Raw genomic sequence first — 14,867 nt, forward strand, 5'->3', positions numbered from 1 at the left:
ATGCAATACATCTTGGCGGGGATCTCTTGGCCTCTATATTGCCACTCTCTCGCTCGGACCATTGGCCTATTAGGCTTCACTGGCAAAGATCAGGAGACAATGTTCGCAGGCCCTTTCGCTTTGAAGCCTTTTGGCTTAATCACCTCGATTTTCATAACCTGATAACAGAGACATGGAGAAATTTCACACCACCAGAAGGTGAAAAAATGAACAAGCTCCAACAAGAGCTAAAACATATCAAGGAAAAAAAAATAGTGGAATCGCTTTACCTTCGGCAATATATTTCAGGCGGAAAACACTCTTGAAAAAAAAATGAAAAAATTACAGTAGAGAATCATAGCTGAAGGCAGATCCGAAACCATAGTAGAACAGGAACGTCAACTACAAACGTAGATCTCAGAAAGAGCAAGACAGGCAGAGATTCTTTGGAGACAAAAATCGAGGATCAGATGGATTAAAGAGGGCAAACGCAATACAAAGTTCTTCCACCATACCACTATCCAACGGAGAATGCACAACAACATTACTCTCCTCCAAAATTGACAAGGGGAACATTTAGAGAAGCATGAAGATATAGAACAAAAACTCCTCACCCACTTTTGGAGGGTGCATTAGGAAACAGAGACTGATCGGTTGCCAGCTATAGAGAAGATCATCAAGATTATTCCTAAGATCGTAACTGAGGAACACAATCAAATACTCCTCAGGCCTATTTCTTTACAGGAAGTGGAGACAGCTATGCGATAGCTCAAAGTTGGGAAAGCACCCAGACGAGACGGCTTCACTTTGGACTTCTTTCACAACTTCTGGGATCTAATCAAGGAGGAAGTCTGGCAAGTAGTCGAGGAGTCCAGAGTTAACAGATGGATGCTTCTATCCTTGAATGCCACCTTCATCGCCCTCATCCCTAAGGAGGAGAAAAGCCAGACTCCGGACAAATTCCGACCTATTGCACTATGCAATGTATTGTATAAAATTGTCTCCAAAGTGATCGCCACACGCCTCAAGCCCTTGCTTCCACTATGATGTTTATGGACCTTTCTCGACAACCTACACTGTCAGACACAAATATTTTGTCACTTTTATTGATGACTTCTCACGAAAGTGTTGGATCTTCTTCACGTGGAATAAAGATGAGACATTCTCTGAGTTTGTAGAATTCAAGACACTAGTTGAAAACGAAGCTAGCAAGAAGGTGAAGGCTCTATTGTAGAGGCTGCAACACCCTCCAAAATTTTGGCCTGCACTTAAATTTCAGAGCCTACTATGGATATTGTGATCAATCGTTCCTTAGTCACTTATTGGTAAGTTGATGATCTCAAGCTCCCCTTTTCGATCTTAAGAGTTGTTTATGCTTTTATCTTTACATAGAATGTGTCATCTTTGGGCATGGGGGTAATCGCTTGTCATGCAAAGGGAGGTTTGTTTTGCTTCAAGGGGAAATATTTATGAGAATGAGACATGTTTAACACTCATTTCACACACTCTTACAAAAGTGTCACCTTTATCCTCCCAAAGTCTATAATCGAAGCCACACTTGTCGTAAGCTGCCACAAAGGTTGTTGCATTAAGTGAAGTATGTGTTATATGTTCTGGATGGTCTATGTTGTATCGATAAGTTTTCAAGTGTGTGATTGTAGTGAAATTTTATCACTATTCACATAAGTTCCACTGATCCCACACTTAGCTAAATTTCGGAGTTTCCTTAGCAACCTAGCCTCCTCCAACTTTCCTAAACTACACACTTCACATATGTAATCCTCAATATTTTATGTTGCTTGTTCGAACCGTGCAATGCGCAGAAATCCCAACCTCCCTTACCATTCAAAAATGTGCAGTGGTTTCCTCCAGTGTCCTTCCCTCAGCTGGAACCCACTTTCTCCAAAAACTGTGCAGTTGTGTCCCTTGATTACCCAGTCTCCCTTGCATCCTGAAATTGCATAGATGTGTCCTCCCAGGGCCTCGTCCAAGTAGTGCCTTACATCGTAAAACTGTGTAAATGTGTCCTCCCAAGGACTCATCCCGCAGCAGTCACTGCGCATTGAAACTACACAATTATGTCTCTCACGGGCCACGAAGAAAGATGACATGATAGATGACTCTCAAGGAGCTGAGGAGAAAAATAAGCAGACCAAGAAACCCAAGGTATGATAGAATATTAGGACCCAATGAAGACTCCATCTGATGCATAACCCTTTGGAGGCTAGGTATGGAAAACAAAGCACGTCTTTTGAAATACACCTCTTAATGTAGCTTAAAAGTTTTCTTATCATTGTCATATAATTTCGTCTTCAATGACATTCATGGTTGCAAGAACTGAAAGTCATTCCATGTGTTTGATCTACGTGTCTTGCTCCCTTTCACTTTTTTATTACATAGCTTAGAAGATAAAGAGTATTACCACTTGTTTATTTAAGCTACTGAGGTTGTGACCAACATGATCTTATGACTAACCAGGGACGATGCAAGGCATCCTAAGTGGGATGAAATATGATTGATGATATGTATGTAGTCAGTACACTCCTTTGCGTTACTCCCTGCTTTGTATCTTGCATGTACCCTCACCGCTTGTCAGATTTGGCTACCTGCTGCCAATAGTCTCTTAGCTCTTTCCTGACAAAGCAGGTGAAGGAATTTCCTTCAACCTGATTTCTTCAAGGCTCTTCATAGAAATTATAGATCTAAGAGAAGGAGATGTGGAATCTCACTATCAAACTCTTGAAAATACTTTGCATGTTCGAAAATATTTAAACAATTAAGCTACCACTCAACAACATTGTCAATCTTGGAAGACTTAAGAAAGATCACATCTCTAGATATTATAAACTTCTTATTCACTTCATCATAGAGATGGTATGCTTTGGAGGTATGAGTACCCAAAGAAGATACATTTGTGATTCCTTGCACTGAGTTTTTTTATCTATTCCTTAGATACAAAGGCATAATATGAGGAACCAAAAACCCTGAGATACCTCACCGAAGGAATGTGGCCATACCACATTTCATAGGGAGTCTTGTTTCTAATAGCAAGAGTTGGACACCTATTATTTATATACACAACACATAGAACCACATCAGCCCAAAACCTTATGAACTTAACATGTGAACTATGCCAAGTTCATAGTGAAAGTAATACATTCCAATGAACTATGTGTTGAAAAATGTAGCAAGAAATTCTCAATTTGATTTTTCCTTGATCAGATTGAAAAAATTCAAATTTCCACATCAACATACAACTTGGATGATGTTAACTTGTGTGAATTAACTTCGAGAGAGCAATAGAGTAGGTTTGTGTCTTGTGATTTTGATTAAAACTTCATAAGTAGTTGCAACTCTACACCATAATTTCTACAAGGATGGTGGAGGCAAATTACAGAATATTTGTTAGTAGACAATATCCCTACTTAAAATTATCTATGACAACTTTTACGAGAAGAAGATGTTGAGGATAAAATATTGGATTGTGGAAGAATTAGTCACAAAATTCACAAGGGCAGTAATTTTGGTTGCAGGTGTGGAGGTAGATGGATTAAATGTAATTGTACAGTAGACAAGTCACAACTACTCCTTTGATATCTGTCGATGATGTGTTACTATTTGGTAGGTTGAACTCTTTTGATCGGTATCTTCACTTCTTATGAATAATAATAAATCTCATATGATTTCTTCTTACCGAGATGATGCATTAGTACTGGAGATTTATCATAATTTTGGTGTTATCTCCACTGCACTGGATGCAGATTTTGAAAATCTTAGATTTATGCTCCAACCTAATTATTATGGAATTAAGGATTGGAGTTGGCTTATAGAGAAAATCCACTGTAAACTTTTATCATGGGCACAAAGGTGGCTCTCTGTAGGAGGCAAGTTGACTCTAGTTTGAGCAGTCCTTCAGAGAATCTCTATATATTGGCTTCATATTTTCGCTCTGCTTAAGAATATCAGTAAATGTATATTTTTTGCTTCATCTTTGCATGAGACAATGTGTCGTAAAGGACACAGTGGGCTTGGTTGTTGTTTACTATGTATGGAGGTGATGGATAGCCAGACTCATCTATTTCTTTGATTCTCCTCAGAAAAATCATTTTGGAATGGTGTATTTAATATGTTGCATTTACATGCAGATTATAACTACTCTTTTGTGGTTGATTGTATTCGAGACTGGATTATTGAATATAAAACATTTGGACCACTTCCAATATACATTGGGGTTTCGACCCAAAGAATGCATTATTGTCTTGAGCTCCTTTGTTGTGATACATCCACCTCCATCCTTGTCAAGAAAGCTAAAAGCCTCCTTGAACTTAGACATAACCTCCATCCCATATTCCTTTAGTAGATAAAACCATTCTCTCATTTTCTGACCATGCCAATCTACCCTCCATCCCATATTCTCTCATGAGCCCTGTGTAAACCACCATTTCATTAAAGGATGGGGAATTTGATGCGTACTCTAACCATATTTGTTATATACTTTCCCCCTTTTCTTGCTCATTCATTCATTTCCAAACACTATACCACTAGTTCTAAGAATCTTGTGGATACTATCACCACAATAAATGTATATTTTATTTTATACGAGACAAGAATTGTATATTTACCTTTGGGACACTCCAAAAATATTTTGATGCACCTTTGTGACCTTTATGACTTTATGACCTTAATTCCCATTCCATGTTCATCCATGTGGACGCACTTTATGATGTTCTATGACAACCTAATGCCCTTGTCAACTTCCTCTCATCTTCCTTGTCATGTTTTCAGGACTTGTGTATCCAACAAGAAATTTGGAAGATGAATGCCATCAAGGTAGAAAATCAAGGGGTCTTCAAGTCATTTATTTAGGGTTCCCACTAGCATAGTCCCACCATATGATCCACCCAATCCCTAAAATGGGGTCTAATGCTATTTCAATTAATTATTAGATGATCATGATGGGCCATAATTCCAAGTTAAATATTATGAATCTTCATATGATATTATTGTAGATACTTGAGGAGACATATTTTTGGCTAAAGGGTTAAGGGAGGATTTTGACTTCAATATCGACCCATCAACCATATCCTCAACATTTGTCCCATCAACCATATCCTCAACATATCTAACCAACAATCAAGAAGACAACTGAGGTGAAGCATGGGCATCCTCTCTCGCCAACATTGTTCAGCATATATATCAATCTATGAATGCCTCTACACTCCGCCAACTGTGCATCAATAAAATTTTGGGTTTCCCCATTGTCCTCCAAGATGGATACATGTTGTCCCTGCATTGTGCCTTTGATTGCAGAGTGGCTAATAATCATAGTTTATCGTGGATGATTCTGATCGTACGTAACATCCATGGTCCAATTCATTTTTTTGGTGCCCAATGTTGGTGAATCATTGTATTGCATCATGGTAGCATATATTGCCTTTTTTAAAGCAAAAATATATTGAAAATAAATTAAGTTAGGTCTCATGCAAATGTTCAATATTATTGTGTTGTGAGAGCTTTGCATATTATATGTATCATATATATATATATAAATCACTTATTTAAAGCCTACTTTAAGAAATAAAGGAAGAGGTGCAAGCCCTTGCCATAAGGACTCCCACCAACTCCTCTTCTCATAGAAAATTTTCAAACGTTAGCCCATAAATCAAACACATGCCCTTGTTTCTCTAGTTTGGAAACCCTTGGATGTTTTTGACAATGAAATCCTCCCAACCACTACTTTAACCATCTATTGAATGCCTTTGATTGGTAAGAGGATACCATATCAAAAATCATTTCACAATAATGACCTTTTGTTATTATTGTCTTTGGAAAAACATATGCAAGATTGGAGAATAAAGACATGTTTGTTTGAGATCAACACCACAGAGTTGCAATCATAGGTTACTCAGCTTAGAAATGAGATTGAACTAATGAGACATAGATATTTCATTAAGCAGACTAGATGGCTTGATTGTTGCAATAGATACACAAGATTTTTTTCATCTTCAAATTCAAAAAGGAACTCAATACAACTTATAAGAAATTCAAACCTAGAGAGTTTGAATCATCGCGAGGTTTAGAATTCTAGGAGAAATATCTAAGACATGTGCTGAAATTCACAGGTCTTGTAACACATTAAAAATATGTGAAAATCATAAGGTTTTGTGAAATTTTGTGAAGGTGATCAAGTTACTAGTTAAACTAATCTTTTCTGGACTATAGATAGTCCTAATAGGTAGCAAGGAAACTAATTTTAAAAAATACTAGGACCAAACTATATAGGGGCATAGTAGGATTATTTAGAAGGTTTGATCCAAAGCTCAAACACCCTAAAGGAGCACAATTATCTTCAAAAATTATTATATTTATACAGGTCTTGCCAAATATAAACCTCTCACTCCATCAAATTGTGACACATTGAAGGAAGATCAATTTCGCATCCTTTTGGGACTATTGAAAGCCCTAAAGGGACAAACTTGCAATAGAATTCTACAAATATTTCAAGGGAATAGACCTATTGTTAAAGGTTGCAAGAGGAGAAATTATATGTAAGTGTTGAGAAACTACATAACTATGACCTAAACTCAAGAATAGGATCAGTCTATCACCTTGAGTAAAGATTCTTGACTTAGCACCTTGGAAGCTTCTACTAAAGACAATATTATAGTAAGTATTAAGCTTGCAAAATAAGGTATCATCATCATCAGAAAGGAAATAACAGTCCACCATAAGGTATTTTACAAGGTGTCTTATGGATATATTGACGGGACAAGTGCATAGATATAATTTTGTGTCAAATAGAAGAAGACGCCTAGGAGAGGATCTAGGCTGACTTGAACAAACCTTATAGGCCTGTTCTATAATAATATATCAACCCTAGGCTAGTGGACTTGACTTGAGGAGCCTTGTTACTGGGTACTTTGATTAGTCTTGAGGGTAACGACAAAGCTTGTAGGTCATAGCTCATAGCCTTACCTTAGAGCTCTTCTTATCAAAATAGGACTGGCCTCAGATCAAGATTGACTAGGCTCATGACTTTTCATATGAGAAGGAATGACAATTAGTGCCAATATCAGGCACTAATTCCCCCATAGCCCCTCAAGATGGTCCCATAGCCCCTCAAGAGCTATCCATCAAGAGCTATACAATAAAAAAGAACCACTAGCATATGTAGTGTTGATTTCAGTTGTCCTTGGTTCATATGGTGTTACATATTCTCCCTCACAGGTATGGGTGCCCACGAGATCATCAAATAAATCAGCCCCCTCATCCCATTCGTGGATTTCCTGTCAATCACCACATCATGCATTAGTTATAATCATAGTATCAGAGAAATAGTCCAGATGCCAACACTTTCATTTCATCCTGATAACATAAAGTGATTGTTATCACAACATTTTGAATAGTAAAGATCTACATACTCTTGAATGTCATAAAATTTGCATGCAATTACCCCATGTTTCACATCATAAAATACTCTCATAAGTTATAACATCAACATATCAGCATCAAGAATATATCATGACATCTCATAATAAATAAACCACATGTCAATTTACATCATGATCCCTATGCATATCATATCCATCATGAGAATTCAACATCATTATCATAACAAATAATTAAATAAGCACCACATATACATCGTTAACCTCTCATTAGAACTATATACATTTACCACATACCATCATATCACGAAACATCGTTAATATGAGAATCATCTCAATACTTATCAAATATAGAACAACAATACACTCTAAGCATTCTTATCATAGGTCTAGTCTTTCCATCACAAATTTAGGGATTAGGTCATGGGAAGCTCCTGAATCAAACATTGCATTATGCAGCACTTTGTCATGGATGCTTAAGCTCACATAGAATGGAGTAGCTCCTCCATCTACTAGTTTACCATTAACTTCAAGACCAAAAATCAGTTCTGGTTGGTCATCCAGAACATTAACTGCATCCCTATTCTCTGATATTTGTAGTGACCTATTGATTTGTTGTCTGTAAACTTCATGTTTAGCCAATTCAGAGAGGAATAGCTATTTTCAGCTTGCCAATTTCTGTTTCTAAGTTAAAAGGTTTTGCCACTTCTATTCTTGTGCTATGGACAACGAACTTTTCCTTTTCAGCTAAATTTTCAGTAACCTTTTCTCCATTGTGAATGCTGTTTTGAGGTAAATCTGTTTTGAAATTATTTTTAGGAGGACGGTTTAGATTTTCTTTAGAAGGGGGGGATGTAGATGACTGATTTTTTGAAGGCTGTAAGTCTGATATGTCATCCACAGTGACTTCCTTTGAGTCTGAGTCTGTTTTAGTAGAGGGTTCTATCATGACAGCTTTATCTTTTGTTTTCTTTGGCTGCTTGGTATCCTTCAGCTTGGCAGGTTCAGGGACATCTATGGTTCTGCTACTTAATTTGTACTGTTTATGAAATTCATAGACCACTGCATCATAACCTTCCCTAAAATGAAATGACTCTCCAGATTTGGTTTGAAATTGAATGAAATCATGGGCTTCTTGGTCATCTTGGGTTAGAAAAATTTGTTTTTCACTGTTTAACCCCATTAGGTTGATTTGGGTGTCCTCTATTGGCTCACTAGAGGTTGAGGCTTCCACATAGTTCTCTTGAAATGGAGGTCTGATGTTCTGGTCAGGGACAACCCTTCCAACATTTGGATTTTGATTTTTTCTAAAGTTTGGGTTTCTTGCAGTGTTACTTGGTTGACCTTCCCAAGATGATTTCTTTTCAATAGTTTCCACCCTATCTCCAAGTCTGTCCATGCCTTTGATGATTGCATCAAGTTTTTGTTCAAATGCTGAAGGCTCTTCTTTGAAAGTTTTTCTTCTTTCAGCACTTTCCCGATTTCGTTTGGCAATCAGGTTTGCCTCCACACTAACAACTATATTCTGCATGTCTTCTAAGCTTGGAGGGGCTCTTTCCCTCAGTTGGTATGCCATGTCAGAATCAAATCCATCAAGGAATTTGATCAAAGCTAAATCAGGTGGAGGTCTAAGGTTTTGAGGAATAGCATTATAAACATTGTTGAACCTAGCACAATAGTCTTGGACAGTTTCTTGTGGGCCTCTTTTCACATTGTCATATTCCGTTAAAATGTGCAGAGGGTCTTTCTTCTTCTCCCATCTGTTTAAGAAGGATTGATAAAGAGCTTCTGAATCATCTATAGAGTTTGCAGCAAGTGCTCTAAACCAAATCCTTACATCACCAGTTAGACTTTGGACAAAGATCTGTATTCTTACATCATCATCATCAATTTCATAGTTCTCAAAATATTCTTACATTTTATTAGTATGTTGTTGGGCTGTATAGGAGCTAGTAGCATCGGAATATGTGATTTTTCTCTCATAGTCCTGAGGCATAGCCCCTGGATTTCCAGGTAACTGTAGAGGAGCATAATGGTTTGCCATTTTCACAGGGATAAATGGGACAAAAAGAAGAAATAAGACAGCTGGAACAGTAGGGACAGAAGTGGAAATATGTGCAGTGGATGGGGGGGTGGAGAGGATACTTTGAGGTGTGGATGAGGAACTAGGAGAGGCTGTTGAAATGACTGTTTCTCTCCCAGGTGTAAGCTCAGATTTTGCAGGGTTTTGCTGAAGTATATCAAGGTGTGAATCAACAGATTTTTCTAGTTTTTCTTATTTTCTAAGGGTCTTAGAAATTAAGTTGGGATTTTCAAAAATAGCAGGAGGATATGGGTTAGGTTTTGACCTGGTGTAACGAGTTTTCTTTTTGGAGCCAACCTCTAAATCTATTTTTGGTATTTTCTGGAAATGTTTTCAAATCACAGTTTTTCACAATATTCTACAAGAGTTTCTTTGAAATATAGGAGGTGTTGGGCTTTCCTTTGAATCTGTTGAAACAGGAAAATTGATCAAATCTTTGGGATAGCTGTTTACAGCCTAAAGCTAGACTAGAGATTGACTGAAGCAGCTTTTATTTAGTCCTGTAAATGTAGAGCAAAGACAGTTTCAAAGGCTACCTAGCTAACTTTAGGCTCCATATGTAGCTTTAGGAAATAGACATCAGTTACAAATAGACATTCAGGTCCCCAGTTGATTCGCCAATGATGTTATCACTCAGGTTGTTCCCCAGGAAAGCTCTAATAAGGGAATACGGCCGAGGTAACCACTAACCAGTCTTTTAGTTGCATATTCTAGCCAATCTGCAACCAGAGAGGGCTCTCTCTTTGTAATTTATCTTTGTTTCGAAGTATTTTAGGCTAGTTATGATGCACAAGGTTTTGTTTAAAGTTTGTTGGATGGTGATTTCAGGCAGAGATAGGATGCAAGTCTAAAACAATTTGTTCCATTGGGTAGATGGAGTTAATGATGAAGAATTGCTGAGAGTGTTTTCTTTGGTAAACGGAAATACTACAGAGCAAGATAATCAGCTTTGGAACAACTTTTAAATCTGGGATTTGGTGGAATGAAAGTCAGGGAATGGAAGGCAATCAATAATCTTTCATTATGCTGGCAGAGGGAAAGTGCATGAATATTATCCAAGAGAAATTTAAGAATTCCTAAAGAGTATTCAAAATGAAAGAATTAGTGTAAACATGAGCAGCTAAGAATTCATATTTATGACTAATCCTGAAGAAAATATAATTAATAGCAGAGATTGAACATAGAGTGCATTTAAACAAATCCTGGGCTATTCTTTTTCTCTGTTACTAAGACTATGAAACATATATGATATTTTGGAAACACAGAAGACATAAACACAGGTTAGAGCAACTTATTGATCCATAGAATGACACAGGAATTCTGTAGCAGGTCCCAGAACATCAAATCCACATTCAGATGGTGCAGCAATAGTGAACTTCAAACAACCTTTGTATTAGAGAGTCTGAGAATTTACAGTGCAGTCCAGAGAGAAAATCACCAACCCCAAATACATATTATGGGGAGGTATTTATATAAAAAGGGAGATACAAAATATCATGTAGATAAGTCTTGAAGCCATAACTTCTTTCACCAACTCTTCAGAAGGAGTAAATGAGAGAAATGAATGCCGCAGTGAATGTTGGCGTGCTAGCTGTCCAATTTGTCAGAGGTATTTTGACTTTCTGGGCCGAGTAAGTCGGCTGGTAGTTGCGTCTTTACTCTGTGTTTGCTGCCTTGATGCCTTGCTGCACTATTGTGTTGTTGTGCTAGCCTTGTCATCAGTGCTCGGTTTTTCATTAATGAGCTGTAGTCACAATTCAATTTCTGCTTTTTGCTATTTTTACCCTTTGATAGGTGGCCCGTGCTTTAGAGTTTGCTGACCTGTAGCTGACCAAAAGGAAAATAAAAACAAAATTACCTGAGTAATATCTCCAGCATTCCTTGCCACCAGTCCTCTGTAGGCAACTGATGTCTTTGTATTTTTATCAGTGTTTCATCAGCTTCAGTGTATCTATAAAAGTTGGGCTGGACTTCAAAAATATGGTTTATCTCATGTTCAATGTAGAATATATTTTCTAATTTGTCATAAAGACTCTGTCCAGAGGGAGGCCCTGTTTCTTCTGAGGTGCTTGAGGATGTTGTAATTTGATTGGAGGCATAATTATTTACTCTGTTGGCATACTGCTCATGTGATAGCAGTCTTCCAGCGTTGGTTAATAAACTGGGTAGCCCTTTGCTCTGTAATGTTGTAAACTTTATTTTGAAGTCATTTATCTCTGCCTGCATTTCTTGGCATTTTATTTCTAGAGTCTGTACAAAATTCCTTAGGGTTAGTACCTTTTTAACTAGCAAGATGGTATCTGTCCTATTCCTGATACCTAGTGCTACCAACTTCTCTTTGGTATGAGTGTTCAAAAATTGAATCATTCTATTGGCTTGTTCAGGCATATTTCCCAATGATGCTCTAGCCTTTTGAGTCTCGAATTAAGCTAAGCCTATCAATTCCATTTGCTCATGTATGGTTTGAATTGATTGCCATTGGTTAGTAATGGATTGGCCAATATTGGCCCACAAAATTTTCTTGATTTCAGCTAGAGTTTTACCTAAAGTAAGGTCCTTTTCCAGCTCCTTTATTCTTTTCTCCAAGTTTTTTACTTCCCTTATCTTCTTAGCTACATCCATCTTTGATTTGTCATATTTTACCTCAATTTTGGCCAGCTTTTCTTTGGCCTCTTTTAATTCTGCCTTTTGCAGTTCCATAGCCTTTATTTCCTTCATCATCTCCTCCATACTTAGGCTGGCCTCTTGCTCTACTGCTGCTGTAGTTGTTGCTGAAACTGTTGCTGAAGTTGAGGCTAGAATTGAGGCTGGAGTTGCTGCTCGATCAATAGGAGGGACTGTTGTGGTGACTGTAGGAGGATCAATCTCAAGAGTTAAAGCTGTTTGAGCTGGATGAGAGGCCAACTCTCCCTGTCTTCCTTGTAGTGATGCCTCCAAGGCTCTTTCTGTTTCTATTAGTCTTTTATGCATCCTCATAAGCAAACTAACTACATCCTCCTCCTCTTTTTTTTGTGCTACTTATGTGGTTTGAGGATGAATTGTAGGTGGCAGCCTGAGTTGTTTTCTAAGGGTTGCTATGTCTTCTTCTTTCTTCTTAATTAAAGCCTACACACCCTTGGGATTGTTGGGGTCATGTCCCAGCTCCATAATGATCTCCTCCAAGGATTTGATTCTATTGTCCTTGGCTTGCGATGAAGCTTTCTCCAATTCTAATTGGGCAGAAGTGTTGTGAAGTGAATTCTGCAGTCTGTGGGCCAATATTTCTTTATCCCCCAGCGTGGAGTACACCATTTCTCCAGTTTGTTTTTGTAACTCAATCTGGTCCATTGGGTGGATGTCTTTAGCAAGGACGTCCAAATTGGTTATGATATAATCAGCATCTGACTGGGGCTACTGTACTGTAGGCCTGAAATGACTGAGGGTCATTTTCCCTTCTTGGATATTATAGGCTGCCATTAGCCTCTGCTGATTAGTGGGATCCATTCTTAGTAACTGGTTGTAGAGCTGGAATCTTACTGGCTCATTTCTGGCCTTGATTTCTGTGAATGACTTCTTTATGTCAGAGCCTTGCTTGCTCTGTTGCTTGGTGGAGGCTGAGGTAACCTCCACACCTTGTTGTCTCTCTTGCTCCTGCTGAAAGGAGCTAGCTGATGTTTCCATGCTCGGAGGAATCCACTATTCGGTTGTTTCCTCACCCCTTTGATTGCCTGTTGTCTCCTCTGTAAATTATTCCTCAGAATAGGGGTTTAGCCTTTGCCTTTTCTCTCCTTACTGTTCTGTGGAGGACCCTGTGGGTGTCTCTTCCTGCCTGTCCCTTTTCTTTGCTCTTTCCTCATTGGGAGGAGTTTGTAAGACAGGGACCTCAGGTTATTTTTCTTGTGCTGAAGGGGCTTGCCCTTGACTTTGTTCTTTGCTTGTGTCTGGCCGGTCTGCCATTATCTCCTGCTGCTCTGAATGCTGCACCTGCTGCTCTGAATGTTGCACCTCTTTTCCTTTAGATGTCCCTGTAGGTGGAGCACTTACTTGGGCAGGTTGTTGGGAAGCCGTGGCAGATGATGTGCCTGCTCCAAGGTGTCGAGGAGATGTGAAAAACACCTTTCCAACAGAGTCTACGTCAAGTGTCTTTTCAAACTCTTTCATTTCTTTTTCTAATCTCTCTTCTTCAGTGAGTTCCTCTACTAGTGTGCCTTCTATCCACTCCTGTTGATTAGCATATTGTTCAATTTGAGGGATACTATAGTGCACATATCCTGTAAGCTTGTGTTTGACTCTCCTAAAGCTTATGAAATGTTCAGGGTCATATGGTGCCCAAAGAAAACTTTGTTTCAGCTTGAGTTTATCTCTCAGAATGGTGTCAGCTTCCTTCCATGCTTCTTCCCTTTTATTAAAGATAAAAGGGCCCAGTTGGTGCCTTATCTTAAGCTGTGCCTTTTTCCTAGCACCATAGAAATGGGTTAAGTCTGAACTACTGAACTGCCGGTAGTATTCCAGGGCAAAGAGTCTCATAGGGACATATTTTGGCAGTTTGAAGGGAGCCATTTGACAGCCATAGATCCTGATCACTGTATGGTTTTGGTAAAAGTACCAATCACCAATGCTGTATTCCTTTGATAGGTGTAAGATTTTCTGCATTTCAGCAGAGAGCCTAGCAGGAGGAGTTATTGACAATAAACAGGTGGCTGGATATATGAAAAGGTTAATAAATTCACAATATGTGTATGGGGAGATGCCAACATGATGGAATATTGAGGACCAAAATATTACAGACCTTCGCTCCCCCTTAGCTTCCGAATTTTTAAGGGGGACTAGGAAGCTATCAGGTTAATAGTACAACATCAAATGGTATATATATGCAGTGTATTTGAACACCCTCTCCCTCTCCAAGTTCATGAACTGGTCATGAATTTTGTTGGCTATGAAGGTGGCATAGTCATACTTGACAACAGGGGGTTGTCCTGGAGAAAACATGGACATTAAAGCAAAGACAGTTTCATCTACAATTTCACTTGTTCTGAATCCCAGAATGTAGGAAATCATGTCTATGAGCATTTTTCCAACTTCACTAAACCAGGCATGATGGTAGGGAATTTTGTATCTGGAGTAGCAATCTGGTGGCATAAACAGCTTGGAAATTCGGTCAATTTCTGCAGAGGACAACTTGGAGGCTTGGTCCAGCAAATTTTTCATGGTGAGAGGGACCAAAGGTTGAGCTGGCTGGAAGTGCAGCATCTCATTTATAGACTGAGGGGTGATATAAAAGAGGACATTTCCAGCAGGGTCCATCACTGCCCTTTGAGAAGGCTCATAATTAGCACAACACTGATGGATGAGGTCAGGGAAGACATTGACTGAAGGCAGGTAGTATATAGGCATATTGGACTCCCAGATTCTGAATATGTCAGTGTTGTTTTTATGAC

Source organism: Pinus tabuliformis, chromosome 3_2 (genome assembly GCF_031772625.1).
Source record: "Pinus tabuliformis cultivar Carrire ecotype Pingquan chromosome 3_2, CPIR1, whole genome shotgun sequence".
In the NCBI taxonomy this organism is placed as follows: domain Eukaryota; kingdom Viridiplantae; phylum Streptophyta; class Pinopsida; order Pinales; family Pinaceae; genus Pinus; species Pinus tabuliformis.